At 40.7% G+C, this 8,862-nt stretch overlaps 1 pseudogene; it reads right to left on the bottom strand.

Moving 5' to 3' along the window:
• Positions 1-6,226: 6,226 nt before the first annotated feature.
• On the bottom strand, positions 6,227-6,796 carry LOC142442276 (protein FAM32A-like; annotated as a pseudogene).
• Positions 6,797-8,862: the final 2,066 nt, after the last annotated feature.

Raw genomic sequence — 8,862 nt, 5'->3', positions numbered from 1 at the left:
ATTTAAAATGAGTACAATGACCATTTTATAAGTTATTTCTGTTTGTTTCCACTTACTGAGTTATTTTTTAAAGTGGTTGGGGTACTTTGTTTATTGTACCAACCTGACCGATAAACACATGTAGGGTTAATTGAAGGGCAGGGAGATAAATGGCTCAGTGAGCCTCGCCTTTCTAGTTCTTAGGTCTCTTGCTTTCTGATAGTAAGAACAGGGTGCAGCTGCCTTAGCCAGTTCCCTGCTCTAGCTGGCAAGGCTCACTTCCTGCAAGACATTCCCAAGGAGAAGCCACATGGACCTACCCAGATGCAGCCCTGGGTGCTGAAGCAGCCATGTGGAGACACTGCCAGTGCTGAGAGGCTTACACATTCACTGACTCGGCTTTTTTCCTGCAGTCGGCATCATTGCGTCTGATTTGTAAGATGGAGGAGGACTTTGTGGACTGGTGTTGGACATATGGGTTAATGTTGGACTTGTGGACTTGGGCAGCACTGGGTTGGGATGTTTTCTTGACATGTACTTAACCTTTATATAAAATGCTCTCTTATACATGAGTTTCTGTGGATTTGTTTCTCTAAAGTAGCCAGACTAACACAGTGGTATACCATCAATCTCCCATGATTCTACTCAGTATTTTTCATATCAGTCACGTCTTGGGAAGATGCATGATACTTTCTTCAAAATAGCAAAACAATCTATTATCAAATATGTGGTATTTGACACAGATGTGAACTATAGATGAATGCAGACATTTCTTATCTTAATTTTCATTCCTAAAATGATGCAGGTCCTTGCTTCGTCCTTTATAAAATTAAACTGAATACCACAGTTACTGGGCCCAGTGACTTAGTGAGGTTAGTGTTGTGCTTCTAACTATGAGGTCAACAGTTTGAACCCCGATCTGCTACTTGGGAGGACGATGGGGCTTCTGCTCCCACAAAGATTCATAGCCTCCGAAGCCACAGGGGCAGTTCTACACTGTCTTATAGGGTTTCTATGCGCTGGAAAAAGATAGAAGACAATGGGTTTGGTTTTGTGTCGTCCTAAAATGAGTTTACTGCCAAGGGCAGTTGGTGGGGATTTATTTATCTTCCCATAACATCTAAAGTGGTAGCTGTGGTAGTTACTTAATTTGGTGTCAATTTGAGGATTAAGAGTGTAGGGGTGGAGTCTAGTCTGTCACTCAGAATATAGTCAGTGAGGCCTCTCTGTGTGAGCATGGCTTTCTCCTAAGGATTTTGAGAACTCTTGTAGTTCCTTCTGGGAGGCAGGAGACATACTCTCTCTCTGCTCACTCACTCCTTTGAGGGCTCTTTACGGACAAGGCTGACTCCCTGTGAGCTATCCCCATCGGGAAGACACATGTCAGTATGCTAGTGCCCTGAGCTGGAGGAGCCATGTAGAGACCCCTGCCAGTGCTGAGATGCTTCCAATGTCACTGGATCCACATGACTTCCCACCCACTTACCTGCAATCTTCCTGCATTCAGCATCATTGCATGTGTTACGTGAGTCTGAATAGGACTTTATTAATTGGTATTAGACATATGGACTAATATTAGACTTATGGACTTGATCTCTACTGGGCTGGGATGTTTCCTTAATGTGTAGTTGCTTGTATATAAAGCTGTTTCTTATACACATATGGGGGGTTATGGATTTGTTTCTATAGTCTACTCAGGCTAACACAGTTATTGTGTCAGGCTAACACAATAACACATGCTATTGAATAAGATAATCTGCACTATTGGATGAAATCTGTTTGCATTTCTCTATTGTAAATTAAAATCAAACTAAAAACCAAACTAGCTACCATCCAATTAGCTGTAGCTCTTGCTGACCTCATACGTATCAGAGTAGAATTATGTCCCACAGGGTTTACAATGACTGATATTATACAGGTTTTCCGAGGCTGTAACCTTTACAAGAGAAGGTGGTCTGATCTTTCTCACAGGAAGCAGCTGTTGGCTTTGAACCACCCAGGGTGATGTTTGATCTTAGAGACCAAGGTCTGAGAGAGAAGGCAGCCTGGGGTAGCAGGTGTCAGAGATGAAGAAGTAGAAAATGAGGGACATGAGTTATCTTTGCCTTTTTGAGATTGTCCTTCTGTCAATTGTCACTGAAACATCCTAGAATTTATTAGGTCAACTGCAACATTTTAATAAGGGACATAAAGTTTTACTAAGAACAAAAATATTCTAGGTCAAGCCAATAATCATTAGTACAAAATAGAAACTTTTGCATTCATATTGTTGGTACATGTTGTTCCATCTTGTAAACACATATTTTTGGTCTTCCTTCATTTTTTTCCCCCAAAGCAGTGGGATCATAATTGTAGGCAATAATGAATTCAAGAAACTGTGGCTTAGTGTTTTACAATGTACAATTCCTTTTTTAAAAAAGCACAATAATTGCATAGGTATTACTATTGGTCACATCTTCAAATGAGAAATGGAGGTCTAGAGACACTATGTGAAATGCCTATGTCAGTTGTAGATTAAAAGCAAAGCCATAGCTTGACTCGGGATTTTGATGCTAAAATTACCACCCTTCTTACAAGTTCATTGTTTTGAATTTCATCAAATTTCCAGGAATCTCGAGACATCATGGTGAAATTTTAGCTTCAGGTGTCTTTTCTATAATAGCCATGATCTTCAAGGATTGTATTGCATAGAAACTTCCAAAGCTGGTGAGTTTGGATTTTTCTCATTCTACTTTATTTCATTATACCATGGGTGAGCGCATGCTATAAAAGGAAACTCTCAATACTGAATAAACACACGATGGCCTTCATTTATGTTTTTTTTCCCAGGAGTAATTATTAATAGCATCATTTCTCTCTCAGAAGGGTCACTAATCGGAAAATAAATTTTCTGATTGCTTGTCCTAATGAGCATTTGGAACAAAGCAGTATGTCTCAAAGCTTCCTCTCTTTATTTTCCAGAAAAACATTATTTATTTGATTGAGGCTTCCTTCTATCAGCAGTTTTTGTGACCCATCTTTTCACAACTTCACTGAGATCTGACTATGTAGTGCATTTAGAAAAATGGCAGTGTTGATATAAAAGCAATCATGTTGATTGCCAACAGCAAGGCTGCTCGTTCAAACCCACTAGCTGGTCCTCAGGAGAAAAATAAAGCTACCTGCTCTGGAAAGAGTTATGGCCTTAGAAACCAGGTATGGTGTTGCTATGCCATCGGCTAGATGGCGGTGGCTTTGGTTTTGTGGTCCTTTGTCCCGGCTCCAGGCTACATAACTTAAACCATCCATCTTTATATTAAGAAGCAAAGGTGGCTCTTTAGGCTAGGGGTCAGATTCCTAGCAGCAAGGTTTAGACCCACTCACCACTCTATGAGAGAACATTCAGCCTGCTACATTAGGATGGATAGTCTCAGAATCCTATTAAGCTCACTAAGAATAGGAATTGATTTGACAGCAGGGGGCTTATGTTTGGGTATCTTTCAATTTAAAAATCTGAGATGCTTACTAGAAAACCCTGTTTAACACATGAGAGTGGTCTCTGTTGATGCACTCCACTGCTATTCAGAACGTTGTAACTTCAAGTCCACTCAGAAGCACCTCAGAATAAGGACCAGGTGATCGACTTCTAAAATATTAGCCATTGAAAACTTTATGGACCGTGGTTCTACGTGGGTATCCTGGGTTATTCTTGGAAACTGTTTTGTTGTTTTTGTTTTTATTTAAGCAAAGTCTTTAAAAAGGGCAAAATTCCAAAAGGCTGTTAATTCCCAGTAGCCAAAGGAAAGTGTTCGGGAGATGGGATAGTGGTGGCAACATAGTTGGCAGGAACGCACCCGGGTGGGACAATATCAACTATGACATTATTGAGGCCAGCACTAAAGACTGACAAATGGGGTGGGGAATGGCTGTGAAAGAGCCACGTAGCGAACATGGACGTTTCTGGCGGTATGCTGTTGGATTCCGCTGGGCTTGGAAACTGAAGGCTGAGATATAACTTGAATAGGCCTAGATCTAGAGATTTTGCAGAGAAATTTTTCAGAGGGAGATAATTGAAGAAAGATGACTATGAAAGTACCTGAATTAAGGAATCAAGCTGAGATACAAACGCTTTATAAGCCAGCACAAATCCAACTCTTCTTTTTATAGAGGTGAAATAGAAAGCAGATTTTCTTCCACTCAGCCAAACCAAATAGTAATAAAATTGGCCAGCATGAATGCAGAAATAAATCATCCCAAACATGATTAATGTGTACATGTACCAGAGTTTCTGAAATCAGGTACAAAGTATATATATATTTTCTGCCATCACATAAACTCTATAAATTTCCATAATTTGTAACTCTAGAATAAGTAAAAAGAAATATCTCTAAGTGAAAAGTAGTCCTTATAGATATTTGGTAAAAAAAAAAAAGTTATAAAACAGGTCAGATGAAAGTGAAAATCAACATTTTAATTTTTCCTCCTTCTTTTCTTTATTGTGAGAATCTAAGAGGCTTATAATAATAAAAATGCACTTATTAAAATAAAACTGCTATTTTCTTCCTCATATAAAAGCCAAGTTAGTAATTATGATGGTTATAAAACGTCTATGAGATAAATAGTGATTCTCGTTGGAAGATCGCTCGATGTATAAAGCTTCTTTAGTGGACAAGGTTCAATCTCTCTTTGGTGCTGTCTCCCCTTTTCATGTTTAACCTTTCCACTCTCACTTCATCACCGCTCTTGTTTCCTCCAATCTATAGAACTAGTCTTCGATATTGCTTCCTCAATGTCTTCATGAGCTTCTTAGGCTGTGAACCCTTGCTAGCCTCTTGTTCCTTCTTGCTCCCTGAAAGGGGACTTCCCAACCATTTCCTGTTCCCCAGAGAGACTTACCCTAATTGTTTGCTGCTTAGATGACAATGAGCGAATAGGCATAATGTGTGTAGAAAATACAAGGATGCTTCCCAAAGTTTGATTAAAATGGAATTAAAATATAATGGAATCTATTTTAATTGACAGTTCTCAAATTATGAATTAAATTACATCCACCAGTGCTACGTAGATATCCTGATTGCTGCTCTCTGTGAAAGGATCTTGTTCAGAAACAGTCTTTCTTTGGAGTGTTATCTGTTAGATTTATATGATGTCATACTGCCATAGGTTGGGTCTAAGTATTAATTAATTGGCATTTTATAGAAGATAAAAATAGACAAAGATAAATACACACAGGGGGAAAGATGCCACCTGAAGATATATCTGCAAACCAAGGAAAACCAAGAAGCACCTGAGTTATCAGAAGCTGCAAGTGACGAGGGAAAGCTCGGCCTACAGCAGGCAAATAGCCCTGCTAATGCTTTCCATTTGGACTTCTTGTCCTGGGAACTGTGAAACCATAAATTTCTGTTCTTCAAGGTTTCCCGATTGGTGCTACTTTGTTAGCTCAGCCCTAGGAAACAGAGGTTCCAGTCAGCTGTGTCCCTACGTGTGGGGACTTTTTGTTCACAGTGCCTAGGTTTGGGAAAGTGGGCGGCAAAGTGGAGCAGGCTAAAGTTGTGAAAGTCCAGTTGTCTAATCTGGGAACAGTGCAAACTCGGAGGCAAAATGTTTTCTTCAGGGTCCCCTGTGAAATTAGGCTTAAGCTACTTCTGTGGGCTTTAAGATGCTGTTTACCCAACCTCCTTTCCATTCTTCTCTTGCTTCCCTTTTCCCATCTTGAGCTGAATAGACTTTTATGTCAGGCTCTACTTTTCAGTGACTTTATCTAAGACAGTGTGTTTGCTGTGATAGTTTGGGGCATCCTATGAGGAAAGACCAGTCACTAGAGAGAGGCATCCTGTTTGGTAGAGATTCAGCAAAAGTTATGAAAATTCTCAAGTAGATAGGTTGTACAATGCCTCACTCACTCACTCACTCACTCACTCACTCACTCACTTACTCACTCACTGACTCTTCACTCGCTCACTCACTCACTCACTGCCCTGGAGTCAATGCTGACTCATAGTGACCCCCTATGGATTTCTTAGCCTGTAACAGTTTATGCGAGTAGAAAGCCCAATCTTTCTCCCATGGAGATGCTGGTGGTTTTGAACTGCCATCTATGTGAACTAAAGCCCAATAGTAACCACTACATCACCAGGGATTCGCAATCACCACAGGCTCAATTATATAAAAGATCATAGACATGACATATGGATGAGTAGCATTTCACGCTGTTAACACATTTTAAAACAAAAACAATAAACCCAACAAACTGCTTGCCATTGAGTCAAATCCAATTAAACGGTATCCCATAGTTTCCTAGACTGTAAATCTTTTTTTTTTTTTCCGAGTTAAAGGACAGTCTTATTTTAATCAAAGTCCTGAAGGAGCGAACAGTCTCACGCACAAGCACAGGTACGAGAATGTTTCTGGAACATGCCAAAGGGACCAGGCTCAACCCCAGCTCCGGGCCCGGCTTCTCCGGGAGGCCACGCCAAACCCAGGGCTGAGCGGCTACTTGGTCCAGTGACTTTGGGATGTCATAGAGCTCCGTGAGCGTGTCCAGGTGTCTGTTGAAGTCCTCCACTCTCTGCTTGTGGGTTTTAGACGCTTTCTTCAGGACCCTTTCCATTTGCCGCTTCTCCTGCATCTTCTCGAAGGCCACCAGGGCCGGGGTCCGCTTGTCCAGGTCGCGTCGCTTCTCCTCCTCGTTCTTTTTGCTCGTTCCCATCGCTTCCAGGAGTTTCGCCTTGTCTTTATCCTTCTTTTTTCTTCTTCCGTTTAGTTACGCCGAGCTCTGGGACGCCTTTCAACTTCAGGGGTCCCTTCTGGACCTGCTCGTAGGCCGCCATGGGAGCTGCCCGAACCCAGAAGGGAACCTGCCACCCTTCCTGTTTGCCCCTAGACTGTAAATCTTATCGAAGCAGGAAGCCTTATCTCTTTCCAGCCAAGTGGCAGTTAAGTTTGAACCGCGTACTTAAGAGTTACAGACCAATGCTGAACCACAGCACCGCCAACGATGTTTCTGTCGTATATAAATTTGCCATAAATTGGATTTAACTTGATCTATAATAACTAATGATAACAAATTAAACCATTTTGTTCCAACTCAGCACTCACTCTCAGTCGCTGTCAGTGAGTGTCTATTCTGACTCCGAGCAACCGTGTAGGACAGAGTGGAGATTCCCCTGCGGGTGTCTGAGACTCTAGTTCTTTACAGGAGTCGAACACCTGATCTTTCTCCCTCAAGTGGCTGCTCTTGTGGTTGGCAGCCCAGCGTGTAACCCACCATGCCACCAAAGTTCCTCTTTCTAACTCAAAGGACTTACTATCACAATGGAACCGAAAGGTAAATGTGGGCAGTGGCTTTGAGTATGTGGTTTTGAACAGTGCCCTTAAGTTTTATAGGTGACAGCCTACTTGCCTATGGATAAAACTAGGAGTGCTTATAGATATATAGACTAGACTGTACTTTCAATTCCGAGTTACTATTTTTCTTATATGTAAAACTGGGAAAATCTGTTTTTGACTTCCTCTTTGGTTATTTGTGAAGTTCAAATGGAATAATCAAATTAATTAGTGGTAATCCTGTATTTTTGTCATGTTCTCCTCACTCATTATCATTTGCTAATTTCTTTTAATAATTTAAAATTAATATTCAAAATAAATTAAAGTTGTATTTCACTAGTTTATGAAAGTATGACCTTATGTAAGTACTTCTCTATACTGCCTAATGTGTCAACTTGGCTAATATATGTTTTCCATTGGTTTGTCAGGGGACTTTCTTTGGAGTGTGGCTTACATCTGACATGTAAATGGATGCTTTGGGGGAAAAAATCACTCTTGACCTTGACCTAGACCTACAGATTTGGGGTTTATCAGTCCCTGTAAATATGTAAGTCAGCAGAGAACTTCAGGTGTCATTTAACCCATGGATTTGGGATTTGGTAGGCCCCATAGTTGTATGAGACAGGTCCTTGAATTAAATTTCTCTATGCTTACATCTACAAGGAGGTAGACCGCCCCTCCCAAAAAATGGATTTTTTTAACAAAGCTATATATTTAATTTTTTTACAAAACAACCTTTTCACGTTCAAAGTACTCTCCATTACACTTAATACACTTGTCAAATCTGAGATTCAAATCTTGAAAACATTTTTCAACTCATCAGTTTGGGTGGCTTACTGCATGTCCCCCAGTTTTTTCTTCGCCTCTTACAGATCATCAAATTGCTGTCCTGTCATGTCCCTCTTCATTTTCAGAAACAAAGGACTTATTTTTGTGTTTAACCAGAGCAAAGTCAGGTGAGTAAGGTGAGTCGGGCAAGAGAGGCATGCTGTTTGTTGCCCAAAACTGGCGCACGGAGCTGACTGTGTGAGCAGGTGCATGGTTGTTGCGACAAAACCAGTCCCTCCTCTGCCACAAATCAGGCCTTTTAGTCATACACTGTTACACAATCTTTTCAGAATCTCTAAATAGAAAGCTTGGTTAACAGTCTGATCTGGTGGAATGAACTCCAAATGCACTAAAAGTCAACATTTTTGTCCATTCAGGAAGTTGACAGACGCCATAATGAGGTTAGTCATCAATGGACATTTCACCTTCTCTGAAATGCAAAAAACACTTGTACACTTGAGTTTTCCCATAGCGCTGTGTTTATAAACTGTGTTCAACATCACAATAGTTTCTGTGGCATTTTTCCCTGAGCAGGAAACAAAATTTCACAGCTGCATGCTGTTCTCTTAAATCAGCAATCACAAAAAATAAGGTTCCAGAGAAACTACTTTTACAAAAAAAGCTCACTGTGATGAGAAAGAACCTTCCAGGAAATACCACTGGGTGCATTAACTCAGAGGGAGTTGCTTGATGCTCACCTAGTGGGAAAATGCATACTAAATAAGCTCTGCCCAGCAGAGCTTTATT

Source organism: Tenrec ecaudatus, chromosome 3 (genome assembly GCF_050624435.1).
Source record: "Tenrec ecaudatus isolate mTenEca1 chromosome 3, mTenEca1.hap1, whole genome shotgun sequence".
NCBI lineage: Eukaryota > Metazoa > Chordata > Mammalia > Afrosoricida > Tenrecidae > Tenrec > Tenrec ecaudatus.
This window is presented reverse-complemented; position numbering and strand designations above follow the sequence as displayed.